Source organism: Lepisma saccharinum, chromosome 1 (assembly GCF_977018435.1).
Source record: "Lepisma saccharinum chromosome 1, izLepSacc3.1, whole genome shotgun sequence".
NCBI lineage: Eukaryota > Metazoa > Arthropoda > Insecta > Zygentoma > Lepismatidae > Lepisma > Lepisma saccharinum.
Genome location: NC_139229.1, coordinates 16712919 through 16725811, shown reverse-complemented (window position 1 = coordinate 16725811; position 12893 = coordinate 16712919). Strand labels below are relative to the sequence as shown.

At 41.4% G+C, this 12893-nt stretch overlaps 1 protein-coding gene across 2 annotated transcripts in view; it reads right to left on the bottom strand.

The window, feature by feature from the left end:
- LOC145993200 (uncharacterized) overlaps nt 1-12893 on the bottom strand; it is a 776759-nt gene that overhangs the window by 635609 nt on the left and 128257 nt on the right. For both annotated transcript variants that reach the window (XM_083129421.1, XM_083129420.1), the window contains exon 2: nt 9166-9204. The gene's annotated coding sequence lies outside the window, so the exon portion shown is untranslated. The remainder of the gene's footprint in view (nt 1-9165; nt 9205-12893) is intronic.

The following is a 12893-nucleotide window of genomic DNA, read 5'->3' as shown; positions in this document are numbered from 1 at the left end:
AATCTCGTAGTTTCACTCCGGGACATTTCTGAAGTTTAAGTCCGGGTAACCTGTCCCGTAACTTAAGCCAAATTTTATATTTCATTATAGTGCATTCACTCCCTGTATCTATAGTGCACTTAATTTTTAATCCTAAAATTTGGGCGAAAATTTCTGGTTTCTTGGACGACAATATTCCCCTATGTTCAGGTTCTTCTATCTTTTTCCATTCTTCATTTTCGACTTCTAATTCTAAATGCAATACTTCTAAAATATCTTCGGTGAGGAAATTGTCGGTACTCTCATTTTTCTCCGATGCAGTTTTCCCTTCCGTTGTAAATGAGAGAGCTTCATTTACAACGAGGGTTGGTTTAAATTTTGATTTGGGAGCATTGAACCTTCACAAGCTGGAGCGACAGGATTTAACTCAGTCGGGACTTCTTCAGTTTGGCAGGAGATTTCCTTTGTATTAGAATTTCTATTGAAGTGGTTGTTGGGGAAACAGGATTGGTTCCATGGTCGTCTATAAGGTTGACTTCTATTGCCGTTGCTATAGAAATTCCGCCCTTGGTAACCCCTCTGGTTTCTATTATTGTTCCTATTAGGATTCTGAGGTGTTCTGGTCGCTCCTTCACTTTCGTTGTTAAATCTAGGCGAGACTATATTAGTCTGCCTAACTCTGGGTTGAAACGGCCTTCTGTCTTCCACCTTGGGGTTATCTCCCCTACTTATCTCCAGTTGTTCGGAAGCTTCATATCGACTAAGATAATTTGCTAGTTGTTCCATGGTTTTAGGATCTCGAGTCAATACTAGTTGTCGAACTTTCACCGGAAGTTGGCTGATTATCAAATGCAAGACTTCACCCTGATTTACTACTTCCACCAGATTGCAGTAGTTTCCATAGACTTCCCAGCAGTATTCTTCTAACGTTAATCCAAGGGACCTCTGAAATTTCTTATTCCTTAACAGCTGCATTTCTCGTTGTTTAGCCTCTAAGGAAGCATACTGCTTTCGAAATGCATAACAGAACTGATCAAAACTCTTCCACTTCCTTTCATTTGCTATAAACCAGGATTTGGCCTTTCCTGTCATTAAGGAAGGTAAAATTTTCAACCTGTAAAATTCTGAAACTTCCATTATATCTAGATAGGTCTTTAAACTTTCGATGTATCGTTCGGCCGAGACTGAATTTATTTCTCCAGAAAACTTCTCTAAAGCTTTTATATCTGCCAGTCTAAAATTCCGACACTTGGATTTCCTAACTCTGTTGTTAGTCTCTTCTTCCGAAAGGTGATTGAAGAATTATTGTGACTTCTTCACTTTCTTCGAGCGTCGGCTTCTATTCAACTCCGAACCTTCGTCGGACGTAGCACTAGAGGATGAGAGGTTACTTTTTTCAGTATACTTCCTCTTAGATACACTAGCGATAGGAGTGGCCAAATTAGCAGAGTGAATCCTCTGACTTTGGTCTACTGAATTAGCACTCAAAGGTAGACGTTCTAATTTCATGGCTAAAGAATCTATGTCACTAGAAGTTTTGTGAAATTGCCATTGTACTTCCTTTCTTTCGTCTTCCATTTCCTTTCTTCTTTGCTGTTTTTCTTCCATCAAGCTTTTGGTAGTTTCAAGCCTTAAACTTTCAAATAAGCTTGTTAATTCTGTTTCTTTTGTTTTCCTCTGACTTTTTTCTTCATCTATTTCTTCCAATAAGGCTTTCTGGGTTGCTTCCATCTGATCTTTCACTTCTTGACTCATTACTTGTTTAAATTCTTCCATTTCCGCCCTCATTCCCTTTTGGCATTCTTCTACAGTTTTTTGTAACTCATTCTTATTGATCTTACACTCTAATCTTACTTCCTCTATTAATTCTCTCATCTTTTTACTATCTTCTTCTTTCTTTTTGTCTCTTCTCTTCATCTTCTTGTCTTTCTTTCTGTCTCTTCTCTTCATCTTTCTGTCTTTTCTCTTCATCTTCTTGTCTTTCTTTCTGTCTCTTCTCTTCATCTTTCTGTCTTTTCTCTTCATCTTCTTGTCTTTCTTTCTGTCTCTTTTCTTCATCTTCTTGTCTCCACGTTTTCAATAAATCTATCATTTGGTTCGCAGATTCAGATTTGTTTTGACAACCTTGGCATTTAAAACTAGTTCTATCAACATCTTCATTCGTGGCATCCATATTCAAACAACTCAAGTGGAACAAACACTCGCATTCTTGACATTTGACTGTTCCTTCTTCGGACTTGGAGTCATCAGTGCAACACTTAAAGGTCGCCATGTTTAATTTTCTTTGTTCCCCCCTTAAATACCTTTTAGACATGACTAAATACTAATATTTGAGTTTTCACACTTTTAAAATGTAAGTCCTTTTTCTTGAAGAATATTTTCCAAACTAATGAAGTCTTTAAGTTATTGCTTCTTATAGTAATCTTCTACTCGTCGTTGGTCATCTTCTTCAACTGCAGCGGTCAGGATTCTTCAGCCTCTACGGCGCTACTGCAACTTCGCTTCTAACGAGGACCTCTTCCGTAATAGTCGTCTGGCTGGATTCTTCAATTGTCGAGCCTCTACGTTGTATACCCAGTATCCAACGTCGGTGGTTGAAGTTCTAAACTGTCGTGGCCATCACGATGGGCGCCAAAAAGGATCTGTTACGTTCCTAGCAACTTTCCTCACCCTTTACTCCTATAGTCGGGAGCATGGAGTCTCTAAGGGTCTACACTGAAACCTATCTTCAGGGTAGGTGCAGAACAAATCCAACCAACGTCGTGAAGTTTTAATGAAAAGTTTATTTACTGCTTGAGTATTTACAGCCAGTGGTTAGGTAACTCGTAACTGGAACTTGGAGGTCAATTGTTAATAGATAATTTCGAACTTACTAGAAAGGTCAAACTAGGGTGGCCCAAACCTAGGTTTTACAGAAGAGCGGCATACACCTATTCACTTCTTCCTAGACTTGGAGTTATCACCCGAGATTGCCAATTTAGGTTTTTACAGAAGAGCGGCTTGCACCTATTCACTTCTTCCGAAATTGGAACTTATATCCCATTCGGCTAACCTAGGTTTTACAGAAGAGCGGCATACACCTATTCACTTCTTCCTAGATTAGACCGTTCCTATTTGGCCAGTCTAGGTCTTTAAAGAAGAGCGGCTTGCACCTATTCACTTCTACCTAGACTGACACCAGAACAGCCCTCCTTACGGACCAAACTGCTTCGTATTTATACCCGAAGTTCCAGCCTCGAACACCTGCCTTCAGGTAATTTCTTATTACAATATTGCAAGTTACAACAGAAAGATATTTGAAAAATACATAGTTTGGCAATTAATAATTTACAAAGAAAGTTTACATATTCATTTGAGTTAACAGTTATTTCTTTAACGTTGATAAAATCTTACATTTTGGAAATATACAAATTTAAATGTTCCGCCATTATTTAATTACAATTAGGTTAGTTCATCAAACATGGATAATCTTTGATTGGCAAATCTATATTTACATCATAATAAATGCCCGTTGTCTTAAGCGAGCTGTCTTCATTAGATAGTTACAGAAAGGTGAATACATTAGTTCAACAACGCCTTGATTGGCGCGTTCATATTTGCGTCACAACATGTAGTATCACGGACATTAACAATGACTTGAGGTAACACTATATCAATTTTTCTTTTTAGCACGGCATTGCAAAGTTACAAAATAAGTAAGGTCGTAACATCCTAGACAATAAATATAACCTATATCGTGACTACGGTTAGGTAGAACATCATCTCTGAGCCTCTACCATATAATAAAGATATTATGACACTACACTAACCACTCGGCTATTAAGGAGTAGATTGTACAATTCGACACGTAGGAGATTAAATTATCTACTTTAGTGTCTTGATCAACAGGACCACATGGCATTCCCCACACCACCACAATTTAAAATCTTCCTCACAGATGGCAGCTCCTTAGGAGTATTCAAGTTTGGTTAGAGTATTACCTTTGCACCTTCTCTCTGGTTAAATTATTTCTAATTAAAAAGGAGCATTCACTTTGTGTTAAGTATTTTGTGAACAACAATCCTCATCCAGCTTTATTTGCATTATTTAATAAAGTAGCCAGTTTCTCTTGTAACAAGTTCATCTATCTTAGAAATTCAAATTTGCAATCGTTTCGGATTTTCATGTGTGTGTGTACTTGTATGGCATTCACAAATTTGTATTCTTTGCTTTCCAAAATAAAACTGAAAAAATTATAGTGTTTTCAGTCTGGCTATAATGACACAAATTCGTCCATTTGTCATTTTGAGTGAAATGGCATTTTTTTAAAAAATTGTGAATTGATATCGGAATTATTTCATATTTTCGTTATTTGATGACACTTTCTACCTGTTTGGACTAGTTAGGTTAGGAGGAAAGACACCTACAGCGCGCCATGTTCAATATCTGCTTCGTTATTTCCTTTATCACTGCCCTGATCCATTATGAACGAATATCCCCTTGTGTGGTATTACTACAAGCTTATTTGCTGTGTGATGCTGGTTGCCTAAGTGAAAGGATATAGTGTACGAACTTTTTCTCCTTACTGTACAACTATCTCTATGAATTTCGGAGATTGGAAAATCAGTGTGCGAGCCATCAAAGAAAATTAAGGTTGTTATCAAGAACAGGTGTGCGAGAAAAGGAAGAAACTGTGAAAAGAATAAGAAAACTTTCTCATGCGACTGCCGTTTTTTGCACCTTTTTAGTAAATACAAATGGCAGAAATAATAGAAATGGAAGAATCGTATAAGCGCAGCCAATCTCAAATATTGCACCTAAAGAATTGGGAAAAGAAACACCTGTACTCGACATATGTTGCCCATTTCAGGAACAGCGCACAATTCCTCGGCATTGAACCTGAAGATTGGCTCGGCTGAAAAATCTCATCGGGAAACTCCCATAAGAGAATGCAGAGATGAGAAACAAAAACCTTTTTCCATCTTACCTCGCCTCAAGTTGCGAATTCCCTAAGATTATTTCAAAAGTTGATGGGAGGGTGTTTCTGGAAAAAGGGGAGGAGAGAGGATAGACTCGATTTGACAGTAACTTATTTTTTATTCGCTCCCCAACATGTTGCTCATGCAAGCTTGTCACGCGCACAATCTTGATAGACCTCCGTCTGCGATTTTCCTTTCCATGCTCGGTTTTGCCAACTCGGATGGCAAAAAAGCGCTAAATCCCACCTTGAAATGGGTGTAGAAATCATTTTCCAGGTGATGTGATGTTCTGCATGCTCTCCAATCAGAGACGCCTGGCTTCGAATACCACGAAAAGAAAGAAGTATTGATCAAATAAGTAGACTTTACTTTACAGATTTGCTTTTAAAATGCACGTGCTAGAATGGAGTCTAAGAGGTCTTGGACAAGATTGTGATTTAGAGAGCCAAGCGTGATTTTAAAGGAACCAGATCTGGCTCTAAAGAGTTAAGTTGACAACACTGTCTGCTGTCTACTATGTCTTGTTTGCTTCTGTAAAAGGCCACAATCAAACTTTAACGTGCAAAGTTTGTTTTAAGTCCATTTTTTATGTTCAGATCAATTAATCGGGACTGGGCCTACAGTTTAAAGTTGTATTCGAACCTGTGCTTTTACAGTGTCTCGAACCCGGGACACCTTCACTACAAGACGTTGCCACTGCGTCCTCGGGGAGAGCCTAGGCTACAACCAGAACTATACTCTGTTTGTGAAGTCTGGAGAAAGCGAACGGAAACTAGCCTTCTACGCAAATTGTGACTCAAGAGGGATCGACCAATGAACTCGTGAGAACGGAAAACGCGGCAGCAGCTACACTGCTTTGCCCCGCCCGCTAGCTTACTCCCCTTCTCTACCGTTATGCGCGGCCTTGCTCCACAGACTCCTGGGACAGATTGTGCTTTTCCCATTTGTCATTTCATACCGTAAAAATTCAATTAGAACGGTTTAATTAGTTGTTACTGTGCACATGCTGGTAAAGTGAAGCTGTTGAATTATATATCTATTCATCATTTTTATCATATCGTAAAATGACACTCCTAAGTGTGGTTTATCACCACGCATAGCACCAACCCAGTTTGCATCGACATTACCTTTATGGCACCGGGATCGAATCTTGGGATGCGTTACTTCCTAACAAGTAGCTGAGGCTTCCGTAGAGCATACGAAGGATGTACAACTAACAATCTAAACAAACACTGAAATGAAAGGTGGCGCACAAAATTTGATTTTAATACCTTCACGACTGAACCGGCACGTTCATGATTAATGATTTGATTGATTGAATTGTTGTTTTAAGTCCACTTTATGCACAGAAAGGCTAATCGGGAGTGGACCTACAGTTTATAGTGGGATCCGAACCACTATGTGCCTCCGCCGAGTATCGAACCCGGGGCCCCTTGATTACAAGGCGACGACTGCGCCATCGGGGTCATGATTAATGAAAAGGCATTACCTGTCTCGTCCTCGTACGCACAGAAAGACCTTTTAACTAATTATCGATAAGCTTACTACAAATGACATCTCCCTGGTCCCTAAATCGTTAGAGTTCAATAAATGAGTATTCTGAACTTTGACCAACAGACTCACACTCAGCTTGATCCCAAGATCGACCCTTTCTTTGCAGATCCAAACTCTTAACCTCTCTCTCCTGCTCCAAGCATTCGTTCATCCCCCTCACTTGACTACTCCTCCCTTCTCCTCTTGTCATTTAAAGCTTCCAACAATGCACAATACCTCCTACCTTAGTTGGCACATTCTTGACTTTTCTACCAGCTGCAGAGTTACTGAATTACTCAGGAATGCTAAGAATGATACGATATCTTCACTCATCCCTATCTTCGCAAATTAGCCAAAAGTGGCCCAAGAAGCGAAATAAAATAAAGCAAATGAATCCATAAAACCATACAAGTAATTCTGCCGGCGCCCATGCTTGTGAAGTTTATTAAGAGATACGAAGCAGCCACTGAAGGCATTTCCATTCTCCAGAGACGCGGGTATATTGAAAACCTTCAATCCAAAGATCTGCACACAAAATAATCAGTGAAGCAACCTTATCATAATTTCCCAAGGACTAGTGCTATGAGATTCCCGTTTGCGAATGATCGACGTATTCGTTTTATGACTTCTGCAGACCCGTAGCGAGGAGTAGATGGCGCCATTCAAATCTTTTCTTTTTTTAAAAAAAAATACAACAAAATCAGAATATGCGACGAAGAAATTTATACAGTAAAACCTCGTTAATCCAGATTAATGGGGGGGATAAGTTGACCGGTTTAACGAAAGTCCGGATTAACTGAAATAACCTAAGTGCATTAAAACTCCGTTTATAGCAACAAAACATGTTTATTATGGTGTATTTAAAGAGCATAGGCCTAAATACACTATACAGTACAGTACAAAGTCTGCCCGAAATAGAATTTCATCAATGGTTGACTGCATTTTCCTTCGGAAGTTCTCTTGTTAACTTCTAGCCACATTTAAAACTTTACATTCTGCTTTTTTTTTGAGCCTTTTGTCTGTCCGGATTAAGCGAAGTCCGGCTTATCGGGATCCCGATTAACGAGGTTTTACTGTATATGAAATATTCTGTTTCCCAAAGTAGTATACTCTGTCCCGGGTATATCTGGAGCACGCTAAGGAAAACAAGTCTCTGCGCAAGTAGTGGCGCGAGGCGGCTCCACCAATGAAAACGTGAGATTGCGTGGAGGAGGAAAAGCGACTGCAATTACCAGCATGTTCTGCTTCGCTCTGCCCACTCGTTTTCCCCCCTTCTCTGCCGCTACACAACACCTTGCCCCAAAAAATCCGTGGATAGAGTATAGTATTAGTATCTTTTTAAATATGTTCTTCGGTTAAGGCATAACTATGGTATGCGCCAAAATATACAGTACTGAAACTCGCGCATCTCGAACACGTGGTTGCGTTTGTCGACGGGGCATAGCTACAGCCGCACGTGTTCGCAGTAGTGAAGAGGAAGTTGTTTTGTGCAGTTGTTGGTGGAAATGCGTCTCACGACGGAGGAAAAAGTATTCATAGTTGAGCATTATTTCCGCTCATACGGAAGCGGTCGTGAAGGTGGACCGAGTTTGAAAAAGGTGACTGGTCTATATGCAACCCAAATGACAATCGTCCACTCCACATGCCCTAACCTAACCTTACCTTAGGTCTCCTGACAGTTATGCAACCCAAAAGGCACGATTGTTATTTGGGTTGCATATAGACCAGTCACTATATTGTAACATGTCTTATACTTTTGTTCATCTTTTCATTTCAGTACTGTATATTTTAGCGCATACTGTATTTCAAAATTTGTATGTTTGAAATGTCACAAATCATGGCATAAGAAGACAATATCAAAGGACACACACATAAAATGTCGGGACTTGGTAGTGCGGGGGTGGGTGGCGCCAAACCAGAACCGTGCCTAGGGCGCCATAAAATCTATACTCTGTCCCAGCTAACTGTGGAGCAGGCAAACGAAATGAAGTGTCTGTGCAAGTAGTGACGCGAGGCGGCTCCACCAATGAACAGTGAGAGAAACGGAATTGCGTGGAGTGGTGGAAAGCGACTGAAGTTATCAGCCTTCGCTCTGGCCAATAGCTTTCCCTCGCTTCTCTGACGCTATGTGCTACCTTGCTCCACAGTTACCTGGGACAGGATATAGCTACGGGGCTGGACTTCTGTATACACAGAGGAGGTAAGTCGGACCAAAGCGAGAATCGAACTCGCGACGTCACTGTGTAATGAAATCGAACTACATTCTCTGTTGGGGAAGTGTAACACCGATTCTATAGCCGGACCCTGTGGCAGAGTGGTTAGCACGACAAGGGTCCCGGGTTCAAATTCGGCTCGGGCTTGGTTGTTTGTGAATGCCCATTCATCAATTTCATCACTCATCCCCATCTTCGCAAATTAGCCAAGAGGCACAAAATGCGAAGTAAAATAAACTAAATCAATCAATCAAGCTATTCTATAATCACGATACTTTCTAGGTATAACTAAAGATTAAGATTGATTGAATCCGTGTTTCAAGTCCACTATATACACATTAAGGTTAATCGGGACTGGACCGACAGTTTAAAGTGGGATCCGAACCACTATGTGCCTCCACCGGGAGTCCAACCCGGGACGGCTAAAGATTTAGAAATTGTACGATTACGATTGTACAATACAATAAATTCATTGTACTTACCAACAAGCAGAAATTAGGCTGTGGACAGCAGTATGATCACTGAAAAAAGAAGAGAAGAACATTTAATTTGGATTCATAGGCGTAAACAAAGATTGTAGCTCTTAAAATAAGTTAAAACATTATGCATTCAGAATTGTTTAATGGTCCTTAATCTGCTTCTTCTGTTTTCACTTTTGGATTAGAATAAATTGTATTTTAGATGAATTGGATGAAAGGACACTCACTTCCATCTGGCATGCGAACCCGAAGCCATCAGTGGCGACAGAACATTTCTCGCATTAAAATTGTTTCCTTCCGTGGCAGTTTGCAGAAATAATCGACGATAGTAAAGAATGATAAGCGAATACATTGCTAGATACAACCTTGGTGACAATGAAGTTCGACCAGAAAGGAATACGTGATGAAATGCACAGAGGCATAGGCGGTGGAATGGGTGACCCGCAGAAGTGACGCATGTGTGTAAGAGGAAGCGTGTGAGCAGGCAAGAATCGTGATCCCAGCATGTTGCACCCAAGGTCACGTAAAGAACGAAAACGGGGAACAATACGCGTGACATTGAACTTCGACCAGGCACCAGACCCATACGGAAAAAATTCCAGAAAGTGGCGTATTCGACGGAAGCATGACGTCACGGACACGATAAGGGAGTCCGCCGTATATAAGCGCGTGCTGTGCACCGAGGAACCGCAGTGCATCATCACCATGGCCAGGGGTAAACCTATTGACAACACCGTGAGGAGAAGAGTGGTGGAGTTGCAACGGGATGGACTCAGTGAAAGGGAAATAGGGCGCCAACTGAACTTACCCAAGTCAACCGTCCACTGCATCATCAAACACCACCAAAATACGGGTACTACAGAGCCAGGTAAGGCCCCCGGTCGAAAACGCCTGCTGAGCGTGCGTGACCTACGGATATTTAGGCGCTATATCCAGACCAACAATCATGACTCGAGAACGCTTTCACATTGAAGTGACAACCAGAACCATTCGCCGTTACCTACAGCGATGCGGTTACCGAGTGTACAAGGCGAAACGTAAACCCTTCCTTTCCATGTTGATCAAAGGCAATCGACTACGGTGGGCACGAATGTACCGGGGATGGACATTTCGGCAGTGGAACAGGGTTTTGTGGACGGACGAATCCATTTTCAATGTTGTGTACGGCAAAATACGGAAAACAGTCATTTGTCGGAAGGAGGAACAGAATGAAGCAAAATGTTATGCACGTCGGGTACAGAAACCTGCGTCAGTGATGGTATGGGGATGCATGACGGCATCTGGGGTTGGCCCACTACACGTCTGAGGGCATTGTGAATGCACACGCCCATACACGCATACTAGAGCAGAATCTTCCCACAGTGCGAAAGCACCTGTTCCACAGGCGGCGTCTCATCTTTCAACACGACAATGCCAGGCCTCATACAGCGCGGCTGACAAGAGAATGGTTGACTCGCCATCACGTGCGAACTCTGCCATGGCCACCATCGAGTCCCGACCTCTCGCCCATTGAGAATGTGTGGCGTGTTCTTAAGCGACGTGTGCAACAGAGGGGACCCACGACAGTGGCTGCTCTTATCGCCTGCCTGCAGGAGGAATGGCACCGCATCGATGTGGAATACCTTGAACGACTCGTCCGCAGCATGCCCCGACGCATTGCCACAGTTATTCGCCGATGGGGCGGCGTCACACCAAGGTAAACAGGATCCCCTCTAACAGTGGTCGAACTTCAATGTCACGTGTAGATGGACGAAAATGTTTTATTTTGTGTGGACACCATACATTGCTGCGTTGCAGCGGAAATTTATGTTTTCCTTTGTTCCATGTAGCCTGCTGAATAAAATATGTTCAGCATATGCATGTGTTCTCCTTCTTTCACAACGCACTCCTATATTTGTGACTGGTCGAACTTCATTGTCACTAAGGTTGTATTATTGATTGGATAAGCCTGTGTGCACTTTTATAAAATCTAATTTCCAAAGTTTTTCTTGAATACATCCGTGGCAGAGTGGTTAGCACAGCGCACTACTGTCAGAGGTCCTTGGTTAAAATCCCTGGTCTGGGCATGGTGTTCTTTGTGAGTGTCCGTTCAACAATTTCGTATTTCATCCTCTCCTTCGCGATTACTCAAAAGTGGCAGAAAAGCGAAGCAAAAAAAAATCGGGCAACCATTCTTTCTTTATCCGGTAGATTTGAAGTCCATTGAAACGCGTTGACTGATATCGTGCAAATACTAAGTTCATTTTAGGTCCACTTTCATGCTTAGATAGGCTAATCAGGACTGGACCTACAGTTTACAGTGGAATCCGACTGTACAATGTGCCACATCGGGGATCGAGCCCGGGACCTCTAGTTTACAAGGCGACAGTGTTACTACTAAGCCTCGATAAAATACAAAACCAATCCATAGTGTATGACCATAAAAGGGTCAAATTACAGCGCGGCCAAAACTCTCAAGCCTGCATTGTACTTCAAAGTTTGTATTAACTACGCCGAGCTCAACGTTTTCAGTAAAACAAGTACCAGTGACATGTCTTATAGCAATTCTATGTTGCTGCATGTTGAAAATACTTTCCTTCGGAAAGTTGCGAACTACGTTTCTTCCCTCCCCAGAAGGGACCAGGGCGGAGGGATGCGAGGAGTGTCAAATGAGCCCTGAATCCCTTCGACTGGACACTGTCCATCGCCACTGAACTAATTTCAGAACACATGTGGCAGAAACTGGAGGATCCAGAGAACGTCTAGGGCAGGCATGTCAAACTCAAAATATGAACTGGGCCAAATAGTCAATAGTGTTAGATAGGGCGGGCCGCAAGGAAAAAAATTAAATTATCTTTAATACTTTATTTTAAAGAATGACTAACATAACACTTAATAAAGTATATTGAACATTCATTGAAACTTGATCATTGCTTCTTGCCTGACAGCTGGCAGCTACTTTCAGAACACAGCTAAGATGAACGTCTGAAAATCTGGATCTCGTTGGCGACTTGTTTCCTTTCACGAGTGAGAAAAGTTTTTCACACTGATAAGTGCTACCGAACATGGAAATTATTTCACACGCAAATTTGCGGGTTTCTGGAAAACGTGCAGGCAAGTACTTGTAAAAGTCAGGGCTACCCATTTCGCTGTACTTTTGTTTCAAAGTTGAGTCGCACTGAATTTCAATTACTTCCATCTGCAAATGAGCTGCCACTTTTTCTACGTCAGTCGTAAACAGGGCTGAAAACAGGGAGATCATGTCTTCGAAAGAACAAACATCGTGGAACCTTTTCCCGAATTCAGTATTCAAAAGCTGATTTTTTTCTGCGTACTTTTTGTACAAAACAGGGTCCTTTGAACTTGATCTGTATTTAGAACAAGTTGGAAAGTGCGTCAAGTCTTCGTTTCTTAACTGTTTTTCCCAAAGCAATAACTTACGCTCGAATGTTTTGACTTGATCATTCATGTTGGTGATTAATTGATCTTCAAATTTAAATCTCACAAGTGTTTCGTTATATCAACAAGAAAGGAAAGATCTTGTAACCACGTTGGTTGCGAAAAAAGGCTGGTGTCTTGTTCTTTCATTTCCAAAAATTGGCATATTTCATCTTTCAAGATCCAAAGTTTTTCAAGAACCATAGAACACGATAGTCAAGCGCACTTCTGTGTAGTAGGGCACTCCAGAATATTCGCTTTCTAAATCTGTTAAGAAAGCAGAAAATTGTCGCTGGTTTAAGCCACGGGATCTT